This window comes from Rhipicephalus sanguineus, chromosome 7, assembly GCF_013339695.2.
Source record: "Rhipicephalus sanguineus isolate Rsan-2018 chromosome 7, BIME_Rsan_1.4, whole genome shotgun sequence".
In the NCBI taxonomy this organism is placed as follows: domain Eukaryota; kingdom Metazoa; phylum Arthropoda; class Arachnida; order Ixodida; family Ixodidae; genus Rhipicephalus; species Rhipicephalus sanguineus.
In genome coordinates, this window is record NC_051182.1 from 37,906,751 (window position 1) to 37,919,659 (window position 12,909).

The following is a 12,909-nucleotide window of genomic DNA, read 5'->3' on the forward strand; positions in this document are numbered from 1 at the left end:
GTTTAGATAACTCGATATATACCAAAATTGGTATGGCATGACATGAGTGCGTGATGAACATAAATGACCGGTCATGCAGTGTATATACCAGAATATACGTTTCATTGGCATGGTATATACCATATTGTGCATGCACGCGTGCATGGCAAACGTGCGATATATGGTGAACTAGATGCCATGGCATGAATGATTTCATTTGGCTCGAAAATAAACAAAGCTATGTATGCAGTTCTTAGCTGGCTGCTTCGCATTACATCGATTCCCACAGTGCGTGGGATCTGCCGGTTTTTTCAATGATGGAAAAATCGCCCTGCGCATCCTAGGGAGAAACAGCAACACAATCACACGCGTTGCACTGTAAATATTATGAACAGCTTACACCTACTACAATACCTGTCATAATGACTACCTGCTGCGAGATAGTCGGGGTTTTAGTGGCCGCTCCTTGTTTCCTATCGCTCACTGCTGCGGTCAAGCAAAGGAATCTACTTTATCTATTGTATCGTTACATCACTATGAAGTAAAATCGTATCTTTTTTTTTCTGATAAGCTTCGTAAACACGATACAAAAGTTATTCGATAGCTGTTCATTGCGTGTCATTCATGTGCAGGTCGGTGAAGGTCCCCCTGAGAATGCTTGCGGTGCATTAAACGAACGAAGATTGGTTTCATGCTCTCTGATATTCTTGGCCATCAGAGCCGTTCACATTAGATGATTCTTCGCACCAAATGGCCAATCCCGGTTACAGCTGTACATCTGTCACTGTGGTACAGCTGTTGCAATGATTAAATAAGTATTATTGCTCTGCGCAACTCAAGTATCAAACTTCGTGAGAGCAGACAATGATGGCCATTGTTTCAAAATGTTACACATTTATGTAATTCGGCGCACATTACCTACTGCTGGATAGTGATGAAGGTACTGCTAACAAGGTCCGCTGCTCCAGTTAGCTTTCAGTGCTAGAGAAAGACACAGGGGGAATAGTTTTACTGACACTCTAGGCCGCTCCCCCCGGAATGCCTCAGTTGTAGGTGGTGCCCTCTGTACCGCACGCCCTAAGTTGCAGTCGCCCGGCATTGCCTTGTGATCAGAATATTAAGCTCGTACAATGACTTCGTGTTGCACAGGAAAGCTTGCTACTTTTACCGCGAAAGCATTTCTCAGCTGGGTCGGTGTAAGCGCGGATTCGAAAATCGTCCGCGAAAGACATGTCTGCAAAGCACGTGACCTTTCCCAGCTGAACTGACGTCAACGCCAACAATTGCCGCATCAACCACCCGCAACTGCGAAGTTGGCGAGTGGAATCCCCGCAGCCGAAAGAAAAGTTTCCATCAGAAGGGAAAGTGGATCAGGCGGGTTCACAAAGAAAGCGTAAGGAATAGTCAGCGCACTGCGTGAGTGCTCTGACGTTTGTAACATGTGGCCACCCACATAATCTCTACAAAGGGAGCGCGCACTTGTGCCCCGTATCAGTTGGACTTGTATTTTTTGAAACATTGTCTCAGCCGCATGCATAGTGATTTCTGTAGCGCCAAAGGAAACACTTTAGTGTTCTCATCTCATATGAAAATATTTAGGAATCTTCTGCAGCATTTTTGTGTGTTTCGACGCAGTCTCCGCCGTGTTAGGGGGTACGGTAGGGTAGATCGACCAAAAATTAGATTTTTTATTTCATTACTAAAAAATAATACACGCTCTGAGGAGCAAAACTGCACGTAGGAGCGCTAAAAGTCATTTAAAATGGCCCCAAACGCCGTGCCTCCTGACAGCTTCAAGGGCTTGTTTACATGCTGTTTTCCATCATCATTTTTTCATGTATGTATTTTTTTATAATAAATATAATTAGATCGTGTAAATGTATTCATTTCCAACCATTTTCATAATTTTTGATTGCACATTTTTCCAGGAGTAATGCTTTTGTAGCGTAGTCATTGGTTTATGTTGTGATAGCTGTCCACGCGTGTTTTTAACGTAAAGGCATGTGTTTGTCACTATCATTTTTTGATAATTTTTTAAACTTGATGTACCTTTTCTGGAAAACTATCCGACCAATTGCGCAGAAATTTTCTCATAATATACTTAAATCCCTTCTGAATAGCCAGAACCTAAGGCTTTTAAAAAATTGTTTGAGTTATAATTGAGAAAAAATTATTGATTTGAAAGTCTCTTTACGGCACGTGACATGCGAGGACAATATTTTTTTTCCTTGTGAGATAAATGTAGGAACCCGTTTTTAGAGCTAGGGGTCAATGTCACTACCATGTGAAATTAGCGTGCCAGATTTCACAGTCATACTTTTTCGTTTTTGAGAAAAGGTACATTTATTTTTACACCCCAATATAACGTTTGGTACCTAAATGCAAAATAGTAGCAAAAGTCGCCGGGTCGAAATCGAAAAAAAGTGAAGGCTAAAAGCTTTCTTATTAATCACGCAAAATTTTGCAGTAAAATATGGAAAATATCCTGAGAGAAAAAGCTGAGACCAAGATGACCGTTTACCGTACAATATCCCCTTAAGAGTGTTAACGAGTACCATGTGATACTGACGCACTTCAACTGTAATAATACCCAACCCGCGTTGTGGCTGCGACGCACTTGTTGCGACCTTGTACTGGCCTTCAATTAAGCCGTCTTCGCCCCCTCCTTGTAACAGGCCTTAGGCCTGGCCGACCAGCCGTCCGCAACTGCTGGATCCATGAACCTTAACACCGTTCGCTGTTACTTTATACGCGAAGCAAATTTGTATGTGTATTTTTGATACCACGAATTGCTATGCCTGAGCGCAGGTATTCGAAATAAAAAACGTGTTATTTTAATGTTGACTGTGTTGCGTAATAAAGCGTCTGTAATTCACGTCTGTAGTCTGTAATTCACTTCGAAAAAACCGCCTCATGTTGCGCGAGTGATCGTGCTAGAGAATAGTACAGTAACTTGATTTTTTACACAATTCCCGTCCCTTGATGCAGTGTCTGTTCACGCCTTTGACTTCAACGAGCGGCTTAGGCGCCCTCACCGCATTTACCGACGTCATTACCATTGTCTTGAGAACGATCGGCTTCGGTAAGTGTGCCAATATTTTGGTCATTTCGCAACCACGTAAAATCATCATGTTAATAAAATGGCGGTGTTTAAGTGTTTATAATTACACCTAATGTTTTCTCGAAAATATTGCGCCACACAGGTGCAATAAATAGCAGTTAATCTAAAAATTTTGTAGCTTAGTAAATTCTTGCGCAAAGGTGTAAGCTGCACCATTACACACCATATTACACAGATTATGCCATAAATAGCATAGGGAACAGTGCAGTGATCTATACTATAATAATGTACCACGCAAACACATAGATACTTACGCACACGTACGCACGCTGATACGCAATAGTCGCGCGAAAATGTTATGATGTTATACGGAAAGCTCAATTTAGCAAAAACCCCTTTCACTGTGGGAACGTATGTTTTTGTAAGGTGGTGCTTCAGTAATCGCACTTTTTTCCTCATATGCATATCCTACTATATCAAAGTCAAATCGAATAAAGAAAGTCGTAATGTATAAAACAACAGAACATTCATGGATCAGGCGAACGCTGTTTACTTAACTGGCGTCGAAAGTACCATGACGTAAGAATTGTTATAAACATACCGGCGTTTTGCTCATGCCAAAAACTTTTTCATAAATAAACCCTCAAATCTTCGTCCCGGTAAGTCATGAATCAGGGCTGTACGCGACTACAGTCCCACAAAAAGGCAATAACTTGATCATTACCTAAAACCTGTACATTTATTATTGCACTAACTATACGACAAGTGCACTAATTGCGAGCTTGAAACAAAACAGAATTCATTTCAGGCATAACCTAATGATTCCTCCGCACCATCAATTCTGCTGTTGCAGAATTCGACGAAAAGTCGAGCACTTAAAACGGTGATTTTTAAGGCTGAAATGGGACAACGCAGTTAGACCATAAATTAAGACAAAGCAAAGAACTAGTAAGTGCCAGCGCACGTACATGTGAATAATCGCCACACCGTGGAGAGAATCGATCGGCTCATTTTCTGTAACTAAGCAGAGGAGGGCAGCTTTTTAAGCACTGACAACATTGAAATGTATTCGGCTCTATTACTTCGTCAATAACTTATATTATGAAAGTCCCTTAGTGTAGTGTTAGTTAATGCTAGTAGTGCTCGCTAATGCAATAAAGTGTTAGAAGTTGAAAGGTATACGTCAGTATACATGTGAATTTCTCTACAATTCTGCCACAACTGAACAGTGCTCAAACAAGCACAAGAGAATTTGACACCAAAGAATATGCCATCGAGGTGATGCACACACACCAGCGTGCACCAAAAGATATCTCAAAACTTAAAATATGAGTCAAGGTGACGACCCCTGAAAATAGGGCCCGCTACTTCAATGTGCCTGTCATTGGAGCTTTACTGTAAGGTCTGCTCACACACGGAAACAGTGCGGTTATATGGGTTGAAGAGTAGTACAACAGGCATTTATACATTTCTTTCATACACCATAACGCAGTGATCTTTTCGGTTGTCGACAAAGTAACCACCTCTGGCGATTGAAAGGGTTTCCAGCGCAAGCACGGCAGTGCCGATAGAAAGGCGTAAAAGCGAGCAATGGAAAGCAAAGAGGGACGACACGAGCTCTATGTCGTCCCTATTTGTTTTCCATTCCTCGCTTTCACGCCTTTTTATCGGCACTGCCGTTATTGCGCTGCAAACTCTGTCAATATGCACTTTAACCAGCTAGCCCAAATAGCCGTTCTTCTTGACCTCTGGCGACTACGGAGAATGATTCAAAATCTTTATTCAAAATCTCGGAGGTTGCTGGCAAGTGTGCGCAAGACAGAAATAATTTTGGCACCTAAGAACAGCGAATGAAAATTCAGCTGGGACGCGTACTACTTGCTACGCTAATCGTTTAGGTGGGAACTTTCATAGTTTTGAAGGAAGGTACAAAAAATGCAAAGACTGCAACGTTGGTTTTTGACCAATACGCATTTAGCTTCTGAAAGAACTAATGTCAGATAAAGCAACATACACTCACACACACGCAAAAGCGCCGCCACAAGAGAATAGCGAGTGAGACTCAAAAAGACGAAAAACATGTAAGCCTAATAAATTGATAGGACTGACTGACAGCGCCACTATCACACGTACGCTATCCCTCTTCTCTTCCTCTGTCTCTCTTTTCGCCCCCTTATCCCTCTCCCCCAGTGCAGGGTAGCAAACCGTACGTGCGTGTGGTTAACCTCCCTGTCTTTCCTTGCTTCTCTGTCTCTCTATCTATCCCTGAACGTTTGCTATTTGATGTCTTGATATTTCTTTTTGTCTGCTATTGTCTGTATATGGCGCGCATTGATGCATTGAACAAGCAAGGACACTGCTGACAAGGTGAACCAAACGATCACCAGACATACAATGCTTGATGAATATCTTTTCGGCGTTTCAATTACTCGTGCTGGTACATTTCACGACTCATCTGTCATTTTTGTCATACGCCACTCGTGTTTCTCGAATAAACATCACACAGAGCGCTGCTGCTCAAAAATGGCAGAAAATACAGACCCAGAGGCGAACTTTTCAAACTGCCTTGATGGTATATTCCCCCAATGGATTTACCAGCACAAAAAAAGGCGGTACATTTAGGAAGGACACACACACACAGCGCGGAACTCACAATTGATTGATTACTTCGAACGCAGGGCCTTCTTGTAGGTACGCGTCGAAACAACAGAAAGATAACTGAAGAAAAGAAGGGATGAAAACCACGTGATGACTGCTTGTCGAAAAGACATTCAACCGAAGGTAACCGCGCCAGTAGAAAATTCTTACGCCACAAAGTACGCCCCCCATATGAACTTCTTCTTTCACTCTCTTCTTTCATACTTCTTTCATATGGGGGCGTACTTTGTGGCGTAAGAATTTTCGACTGCGCGGTTACCTTCGGTTGATTGTCTTCTCGGCAAGCAGTTGCCATGTGGTTTTCATCGCTTCTTTTCTTCATGTTATCTTTCTGTTGCTTCGACGCGTGCCTACAAAAAGGCCCTGCGCTCGAAGTAATAAATCAGTTGTGAATTCAGCGCTGTGTGTGTATGTCCTTCCTAATTGTTTCGTCTTATTTGCGCTGCTAAATCTATCGGTAATCATGAAGCAACTCGCCCAAGCAGCAGTTTTAGCAAGGTTTATTCCACTATGGCAAGGCAGATCTTAGAGTGTTGCCAAACAACGACGCCACAACTATTCGTGGAAGGAGTTTTCGGAATCTTCCAAAAACGAACGATCACGCAGACGTTTTTCCTTCAGGTTTCCGACATTATACTCGTAAAAAAGATGGTAATGCTGACGCCAACAGGCTGGTGAAAATGCCTCTCGAAATACATCTGGTGCAGAAAAATGTTCTTGAATCATTTCATGTGCATTGTACTTTTCTGTATTAAAACGACCTATTCATTCTCTAAGCCATGCAAATTTACATTGCAGGTTCCGTATTAACTAGTGTGCAAAGTGCCCTGACGCCACTGTGCGCCTTGGGTGGCTCAACAGTGGTTCCCGGTTGTACCACGCTGCTCACCGGAAACCAAACATGCTCCGCTCCCATCTCCATCTCACTTCCTGATACATTCAACGTCTCCAGGGTATATATTGGCTTTTATTATGTTAGCATTACTCCTTAAACGCAACCAAAAAGTCTTATTAAACGTTTTGCCAACTAGGAAGAACATTTTTCTAAGACATCTGTGTAAATTTCTGTTGTAAATTCGTCTTGCGAAGCGTGAATGATTTATTTCTTGAATGAACTTGCTCAACCATACACGCATTCCAACATATTTCCAATGCTGAGTCTCTATGTCATTTCAAGCTGTCGACTAATTCACCCTCAGGAAATGTATTTAAACTTTGGCAGAATGTGAAGTTGGGCGCGTGTTTGTGCTTAGTTGCCTGAGATGATACAGACACCACCCACAAAAAAGACGTTGGTCCCACGTGTGAATCCCGGACAGGGGCAAATTTATGCCACTTCGCAAGCTTTGCTCACAAGTCGGCGTGGATTCGTTTGCACTTTGCAGTCGTTAACAAGTGGATTACAATTTTTGACGAACCATCCTCTGTTCTGCGGGCGTAAATATTCGCAATCATCGTTCTTTATGCTTCACCTTCCAACGTTTGTTTTCATGTATTTGTTGTTTTAAGTAGTTGTTCTTCAAAATGGTGCCATTGAAAACCTATCACGAGATTCAGTGTCATGTAGCAAGCTTTCAATCAGTAGTCTATTGAATAATGAAAAATTTGCGCAGCCTAATATTACAGGAAATGTGCAGTATTCATAACAGCAAGTTCATCAAGGCTTATAACGAACAGCATTGAATAGTGGAATGCTTACCTCCGCGTTTTTGTGTCTCACGTAGTATACAGGCGTGCGACTCAGAATGCATGCGTTCAAGCATTCATTAAACATCTGATGTATTTGATATCACCTGTAAAGGCAAGCTATGAAAAGTTTTCTGCATGACTATTACTAAGACAGGACATAGCTGAATTGGAGATAATAAAAGCCTTGTTAAAGAGCAACTTAATAGCATTTTAACAGAGCGAACGTAGAAAGCGAACCCCTTAATATAAGGCACTTTATAATTACACATTTTAAGACACTTTTGAATTCTGACCTAATTATGAACATACAAGAACAAGATATCTCTCTTCAGTTCACAAACTTCGTTGTCAGATAGAAAATGCAACGGCCAAAATTATAGCATATGGAACGCCTGTAATCACTGACAGAAAAATTTGTGATTATACATTACCATGTGGAGATCTGAGCATTTTCTGGCGCTAACTTATTAGTGTTACTACATATACTTTCTCCACAAAATGCACATGGAGGAGCGCCTACTGTACTCCTGTTGTTAGAGCCAGGGTGTCGGAACGGAAAGAAAACCGAAAACGAAAAACGAAAAAAAAAAAACAATATTTTGGACCGGAACGAAAACGTAACCGAAACTTTATCTATTATTCCGTTTCGGAGTGAAAACGAAATTTTTTCAATCGTTTTTCGGTTCACGAGAAAACTTCGCAATCCGAAGCAACTGAGCTCGTGCAATGTGAGCATATCTCAGGGTACGGTATTAGCGCGTACCTCAGGCAGGAGTTCCAGAGCAAACATATGTTGAAATTGTGCGAAAAACGAAAACAGTGACAACCAGAGATATTTATATTAACGCAAGTGGATTGTTGCGCGCCCGTCACGCAGGCCAGCGTAGTGAGGGCATTGTCGGCGCTGAAGTTTGTTACAACGAAAGCTGTTATGAGATCACAACGGCTCATTTTGGCGCCATAGTTGTCCACCGCCGCCGGTGTCCGTGACCGCTATCGCGTGATATAAAAAAATAAATGAGAAACAAATTTCTAGGATCGGATGGCATTTCAACCCGCGCCCTCTGCGTGGCAGTCGGGTCTTCCACCACAGTGCCACGCTAGTGCTTCTATGCTTGCGAGGAGCGCTTGACAAGCGTGAGTGCTGACGAGCAGTGCGGCCCAGTGTTCCATATTCGATACTAAGGCACAAGGTGCCCGAGCGGTGCACTGTTCCAACTAATACCAGCAGATCTAGAGGGTCCTATTCCTCATTAACCAAATCTTACTTTTCTCCATAATAACAACTGCTCCACGCGCGTGGCAAAACTGCTTAGTTTTCTTGAATACTACTTTTGTCAGCATAAAAATACGCTACGTCTTCATTTTAGCATTAACACATTTAAGCATAAGCAATATTAAAACACCACCATTCGTTCAAACATGCTGACCATGCAAATACTATAGGTAGCGGGAGAGCTGCCCCTATGGGAATTAGTAGGGTGGTTGTTCTGCACGAGATATGTAACCAAGCTACTATCCCTCGACCTTGGTAACCTGTTTTGCGTACTCTTGCAGTACTTAATGCATCTGATGACATCAGCTTTATGGGGCGTTCATTCTTAACTCAATAAAACTATCAAGATGCCTTTCTGACGTGGGGTAATTACATTGATCGAATTGAACTGCCCGGCCATTCCCGGAGTGCGAATGGGCTAAGTTTTTTTCATTCCGAGGAATTGAAAGGAATGGAATTGCGGCAAGTTCTAATTCCCCGCAATAGAATTGAAATGGAATGGAGGAGCCCATTCCGCCACACTGCTTCCCACCCACTGCAAAGTATTCAGCCATAATTCTTTATCATCATCAACCACAGCGCAAAGTGCACATATTGCCTTACAGATGTGTAGCGTGTACCACGAGACTCCGAAGAATGACGAAAAATGGCATAGTGGGAACTCCTCTACTTCAGAAGAATTGGGATGATTTATGGCGTAGTGGGCACCTTGCATGTGTACTTGTATTGTTGCCCCAAGAGACCCTCCAGCGGGCTCTACAAAGTCCGCTCTTACAGCTTTCGTTTTGACTGTGCTGCGTGTGTCGCGCAGGCCTGGCGATCTCTTTATCAGAACAGCGGTCTCGCACATCAGAGAGTACACTCAATGACGTGCTGCTTCTGAGATCCTGCTCACTTCCTTGACACAAAGCATTGAGCCAACTAAAAATTCGTATTTGTCTTTTCAGAAAATAAATACTATGACTTTGAAATTAATACTGGTTTGTACTAGTTGGTAGAAATTCGTGGTACAGTTACTTTCGCTCCTCTGAAGAACGTATTTTACCCTTGTCCCACTTTCCTAAGAGCAGGGCAAGTAACTACATCACAAATCCAATCTTCGTTACGAACCGTTACGGAACATTTTTTTTTCGTTCCGGAACAGAAACGGAACGGAACTTTTTGCGGTGGAAAGAAACTAAAACCGAAACGAAAAACATTTCGTTCCGACACCCTGGTTAGAGCACTGGACACGTCATATTAAATAATGAAGAGGGCTTGGCTGCCGCGGGCGGTAATTTGTTCCTTGTTCAATTTTGGGGGGGAGGGGGGCGGTGACGTTCCTTCACCTGGCTTAATGAACACGAGATGAAGGGTTCCGTTTCTATATTAGCCAAATTATTATATAGAACGAATAAATCTGGTCTGTAACGTTGAGATATTGAGGTACTTGTGCAGCAAACATTGAGTTTGCGGGTGCAAGCCTTATTTCTTCGTCATTTTTACCAGCTAGCAGGTCGAACATGGGCCTTGAACGTTAATATAGCAAGGAGATGCAACATAAAATGCTAATTGTTAGTGCGGTTAAGGTTCGTGCCATCGAATTTGAGTCACATGATTTGGAATCACCCCCTGACAAAATTAAGGTGCGCCAGTCCGAGCGCATAATCATGTCAGTCTTAGTGAGTCAGGTTACAAGCAGGCTCAGCATACATATGGACTTGCTTGTGAGAGCGCTCAGTATTGTGAGATAGGTTTATGCTCTGGTTTTGCCGCTTCTCAGACCTACTGAGCAAAGTTATAGCGGGCAGGTTTTTGTTTCAGCAATATTAACGGACCCCTAACTGTAACACTGAAACCTTCAGATGCTTGCGTTGTTTGATTTCCCCATATAGGTTGGCACTTCTGACCGGTTATTAATGACGGACGTCAGCCTTAAGATATTTCAACTTGGTTTTAAAGTAAGCGTGAGTGTTCATCTTAGTTGGCAGCACCTCGCAACATCGCCACTGGTATGCCGTAGATCGAGGCCCCGTGTGACGTTCCACGAGTGGAGCGGGTATTGTCGACGTCACAGAAGATTTGCGGGGCGAGCGACTGGCACCCGACCGAGCCTATCGTTCCTCACCCTTCTCGCTCTTTTGTCGGGCTGCTCTCAAGGTAGTTCTGGCTGCTTTGGCCCGGAACGCTTTTCTCTCTCTTGTGGGGATGCGCGCTCAACAGGCTTAACTGATACCGAACCACCCACATCGTTTTAATGTTACCGCTTGTAGGGCTCAGATTTGAAAACCGTGCTCCCCCTTCCCCTCCCTCTCCCGCTGTGCGGCGCTAGTTTCTTATGGTTTTAAGCAGGCGTCTTGAAGTTACGCAAAACTGGTTGCAATTAACGAGGATAGCATTCATTATACGACACGTTAGAACATTTACGGTTGAATTTCGCGATTACCAAACACAAACGTACAAATTGCATTAAAGAAGTCACAAAGAAAAATTTCGCGATTAGGGGTCCTTTAATACTCGATGTGTGGTGCGCGAGCCTTACTTGACTCTCTTTATTTTTGCGTAGTATACCGACACTGCAAAACTTTGCGTTCCTTTGCAGTGCCTAAACCAGACACTGCTGCTCTGCCAGAGTGGGTCACAGGCAACCGTGAGTATTCCTAGTTTTTCATTTCACCCTTTTTATGGGGTTTTCTGGGTGTGTATGCGATTTTCTGGATATGTGACCGAATGAGATAAATGTACCTACTGTGCGTAAGAAATTAATTATGCCCGCGATCTGAGATGCCATTTATATATTTTGTTAATCTCTTTGTTTATCCCTGAGCCTAGGCGGCGAACTTTCAGCTAGGCTGGCACACTTGCGATGTGTTCGTAACCAGTCCCTCCTCATTCCCCACTCCTATTCTTGAAGGGAGTCGCATAAAATTGGCGTCTTTTTGCTGCTCATGCTGCTTGTCGTTTTACTTTCTGCTGTATAAGAACTTTTCTCAGCTCCCAGTGAACATGTTTTATGCCTTTTCTGTTGCTGCACCCGCCGTTTTCTTGGTATTGTAACAAAACTATTTCCTCGCACCTCTGTTTGAGCGCATAGGTATAAATTGAAGTACTGTGCCTGTGAACTACACTCTTCAAAAAGACCAGTTCCCGGTCGTACGTCGAATGAATTGTCTTTTCGACTGGAGTGTCCTATAATTACCATCGCCATAGGATGCAGAAGAAGCACTACGCGCCGCAGCACATTCTTTGAATCGCGATAGCCGACATCTTAATGTACAAAATGCTCGCTCAACGAGGAATGAGCTAATATCCGTTATTCAATTTCAGTGATTCTGCCATTCACTGTTGTAATAGATGTATCTTTCAGAAAAATTAAACCACCAAGTCGTGCCGAACGGGACACTTCAAGCCCTAGAATTTCTAAAGATTACCTAGAAGTATAATTGGCGCTGCTACGGCGTTGTGTGCGTAGAAGTGTGGGATTCGGATGTGCATCACTCTCGATGGGCACAGTCATAGAAGAGTCTTTTGAGTCACAATGGTAACTGAAGCAGAACGTAATGGTGTAGTTTTTTTAGCATTATGCAAAAACAAGATTTATTTAAGTTCAATGTCCGCGACTTCGATGTACAATATTGAGCGTAATATATAGCGACCGGCCGCTAAAATGGGAAGACTCCTGGCGACAACAGCCTTCTATCGGCGTCAGTTTGTAGTCGGCTGTGTTCTCGTTTCCCTTATGCCCTGCTTACGAGCACACCCTTTCTGCAAAATGTTGTACGGCTGAATGAGTTCTGTTTGTGAAGCTTTTCTTGTAGAAAAGCGTAATTTGTGTTGCAGTATCGACATTTTCGAGCATGCCCCGCTCAATGCCAACAAAGGAAGTCATCGCCGACACATCTAACGTCATTTCCATGATGGTACCGCGCCTTCCGGAAAAAACACATAGACGGTGGCACCCCATTTGCCTGTAGACATAATTGAAAGGAAGTTCGTGCTACAAACCTTAGCTACCTTTTTAGTATTTTTTAAACAGATATTCTGCAAAATCAACAGAAGTTCGTAAGATTTGATGCATCAAGTATGGACTGACTGCATTTCATTTGCGTCATCTAGACTCTTAAATAACGCACTTACATTTTATTCCAGGATCAACTGCTGCTCAATGTGATCAATACCATAACGGTAAGCGCGCACAACACAATCTTATACACACCTGTCCCTCTCTTAGCAAAAGAGCATCATGATTTCCCTAGGAAAGGTTCTC